The 3820-nt window shown below is 37.5% G+C and overlaps 1 long non-coding RNA gene across 4 annotated transcripts in view; it reads right to left on the bottom strand.

Moving 5' to 3' along the window:
- Positions 1-3820, bottom strand: part of LOC138165686 (uncharacterized) — a 48388-nt gene extending 44568 nt beyond the window's left edge. For 3 of the 4 annotated variants that reach the window (XR_011169409.1, XR_011169407.1, XR_011169404.1), the window contains exons 1-2: positions 3691-3820; positions 1707-1837 (exon numbers count right to left, since the gene is read on the bottom strand). This is a non-coding gene — a long non-coding RNA (uncharacterized lncRNA). Of the gene's footprint in view, positions 1-96; positions 1440-1706; positions 1838-3690 lie in introns of all 4 variants that reach the window. The other variant, XR_011169406.1, reaches the window with a different exon arrangement.

Consider the following 3820-nt stretch of genomic DNA (forward strand, 5'->3'; position numbering starts at 1 on the left):
GGGATAAATGATAGATATATCACATGCTCCATTAGTGTCTTTGTGCTGTCAAGAAAAAAATGGAGAATGCCCTTCAAATGGAACCTTGTGGTATACCTGTGATGGCACTGGGTTCAAGGAAGAAGGGTAGATATAGATGCCCAAACCATTAGAGATTATGGGGCATAATTCACACGGGTATAATTTAGTTGATTTTAATGTCCTAAAGGAAAGAAATCATACACTCAGTCACCTGAGGAATTTTAACTATATGACTTGGCCTCAGTTTCCTCATCTCATTAAAGACTAGATCTAAAGCATTTCTAAGGTCTCTCCTAGGCAGAAAATTAAATGATTTTTTTTTATTCTAATAAACTGTGACACAAAAATTCTCTGGTAGGTTCATGCTGGATCTTTTTACATTAAGAAATGATAGATCAGATTATAAAGTCCTTAAAAGCAGGTATTGCCTTAATTATCTCTCCATATGCCATAGTGCCATGTTTCTCACGTGGCATGTAAATGCTTATTCTAGAATGAATGGATGGATAAATACATCTTTTTGCTATTATACTTGTTTTTTACCCTTGCTCTACTTTGCAAGTCAATTTTCATGAGATTAATAATTATTATTTAAGGATTAGAACCACAAGGTTAATCTAACCTAATAATAACAGCTAACATTTTTGTAGCTCCTACTATGTGCAAGGAATTACACTCTGCACTTTACAAATATGATTTCATTTGATTCTCACAACAACCCCAGAAGGTGAGTATTATTATTATCAGTATTTTATAATTGAGGAAACTGAGGCAGAGATTTTGTTTGTTGCCCAGAGTCACACAGCTAGTAAGTGTCTGGGGTTGGATTTGAACTCAGCTCTTTATGATTTCAGGCCCAGTGATCTTTTAATTGTATCTTCCAGTTTCCTCTTACTACGTATTTATAAAGCACCAGAGAATGATTGGATACGTTCAAGGGGAAATAAATAAATCAGAAAATGAAGAGCAGGAAAATTTGATTTACTTTTAAATTTCTGGATACTAGGCATATTGACTTTTATAATATTGTCCTATTCCCTACCATGCCACCAGGGATATCTAACTTCATCTGTGTGAGTCTTTGTAGAGAACCATACCAACATAGAAACATTTAATAAAATAGTCTTTGCTTATGATAAAAAAAAAAATGGTGAAGCAGTTATGATTTGCAAACTTGTTTCACACAAACCCAAGTTAGGAGGTAACTTTTGAGGTGCTGTGGTCTTAAGTGTGTACAAGTAAGACAAGTCTTTATTTTGAACCTATGTGATGCTGTCCTTGGACACTCTAAGCCTTATGACCTTAGGTCAAAGGTAGAATGTAATATGGTGTGGTAGAAAAAGAATGATTTTGACCAGCATTCAGATCCCAGGCACTACCATTTATTACTTGTATGACATCTTTGGTAATTTCTGCATCTGTAAAATTAATAGGCAGATTAGTTCAGTGGTTCTCAAACTTTGCAGTCCCATGACCCCTTTATGTCTTAAACAATTATTGATAGCTCTAAACATTTCTTGTTCATGTAGGTCATATCTGCCCATATTTACTAAATTAGATATTAAAACTGAAAAGATAATATATTTATTCATCAATTTAAAACTAATGATAATAAGCTCATGACATATTGACAAAATAACATTTTTATGAAAAATATTTCCCAATACAAAAAAAAGTGAAATGACCTTGTTTTATGCATTTTTGCAAATTTCTTTAATGTCTTGCTTAATCAAAGACAGCTGGTTTCTCATATCTGCTTCTGCATTCAATCTGTTGTGATGTGTTGTTTTGGCTGAATACAGGAAGAAAATCCAACCTCAAAGAGATATATAGTTAGAAAAGGGAAAACAGATGATATTATTATTATTATAAAAATAATTTTCACCTCCTGGACCCCTTGAAAGTGTCTCAGGGACCTGCAGGGGGTCTATGAACCACATTTTGAGAACCCTTGTATTAGATATTTAAGGGACTTTCCTGCTCTCAGGTTCTATAAGTCATCTGATCTGGAGTTAATATTTAAATATATGGTACAACAATCAACCAACCCCTTGTCAAGGGGGTAAATTCCTTTAAGTACAACATTCCTTTTCTGAAGGAGATTTCACTGCTTTCAAAGCTCATTCCCACCTCCCTCCAAATCCCTAATTGAAGCATGCAGGGTGTTAGTACTTCTAAATGTGTACTGTAGTTCTTCCTAGGCCAGGAATATTTAGTGTGCCTTCAAATCCATTAACAAAGTTGGTTCCAACTAGCCCTTCCTCCACCCACCCTCCCCAAGTAATAGCGGTAGGTAATCATGTGCTTCCTAGAGGAAAGATGACTAGACCTCACAGAGAAGTCTGCAGTGTTTATTCCCTTGTGCACCTGCCATATTGGACTTGCTGCATTTCCTTTCCTAAAACTTTAAGCTGAGTTGATCAAATCAAAGCATGTAATAAGTACCTACTATATGCCAAGCACTATGTTTGGCACTGGGGATATAAAGACAAAAATGAAAAAGTCTCTCTTTCATGGGAGATAACATGTACGTATATAGAAGTGCATACAAAACAAAAAACAATGTAATTGGAGGAAAGAAGGTACTAGCAACTGTGGGAAGATCAGGAAAGGTTTCAGGAAGAAGATGATGCAGAGGATAAAGGAACAAAGAAAACTAATGATTCTAAAAGGTTAACCTTTTTCCAAACACCATCCCCTAAAATGCTTCTAAATGTAGCTCAAACTTAGCTCATCAGCCCCTTTAAACTTCCTCTTGTTTGGTATGTCTATATCTCTAGTTTAATTAAACCCTATTTGCTATTTGCCATGGCTGATACTGTCAGATTTAAATTTGGAATAAATGAAAGGAGTTCCTGATCTTATTTTATTCAATGGCCCTCCTACTATCTCAAGGTAGGGGCAGTATCTATCAATTACTTTTCTTCCTATATGTTTGAAGCCTTTTTCTAAGTCTTCTTCCATAGATGGATCTGTGAGCGGGTTATGTCCTGCTTTAAAACCCCTCAATCTGACAGATATCAGAAACAATGAAGTAAGGAGGAGATGCCAAAAGGATGTATTTTCAGGAAGGAAAATATACAGCCTTTTTCACACAATGGCCAGGACCACTTGTATGTGCTGATGGTGATGGATGGATCAGGAAACACTACCAAATTTCATTCCCCACCCCTACCTCAATTTCCTAGTGATGAAGGACATTTTCCTGAGTGACTGACAATAAGGCTACAATTTGAACTTTCCTCCTTCAACTTTAGTAAATCAAAGAGCCCGTATCTGTGATAACAGGTTGAAGCACCATTATTTTAGTGTTCTGCTAAGTTCTTGGGGCCAACTGTGGCCTTGGGGTGGTGCGACGTCGGTGTACACAATAACAATAGAATAACAGCAACAATAACATTTTCATCACAAAGCAACAACAGACACTAGTAAATCATGTAGAGCAAGGATTCTGTAGTTACAAAATAACTAGTTTATTCATACATCAGTGCTCACCCACGGAACTGCAAAGACAGGGGGCAACCAGAGAGAAGTCTCTGGAATTCCTTCTTCCTTCCCTTCCTCATTTTTGCACCCCTTTCCCTCTTCCTTCCCTCTCCCACCCCCCCTCCCCCTTGACCGTGTCTTCTTCCCCCACCCCAGCGCTGGAACACATACACGCACACTTACTGGACTTAGCTGCTCACACTGCGGCTCAAGCACACCGGGAAAGCACAGTTGCAAAAGTAGAGAGGGTATATGTTTGCACCGGGGTGGGGAGGCCTTCTCTCTCCTCTACCTTTCCTCTCTGATCCACCCC

The sequence above is a fragment of the Petaurus breviceps genome, unplaced genomic scaffold (assembly GCF_028583685.1).
Source record: "Petaurus breviceps papuanus isolate PSGF00001 unplaced genomic scaffold, PetGlider_PUasm1.0 126, whole genome shotgun sequence".
NCBI classification, from domain to species: domain Eukaryota; kingdom Metazoa; phylum Chordata; class Mammalia; order Diprotodontia; family Petauridae; genus Petaurus; species Petaurus breviceps.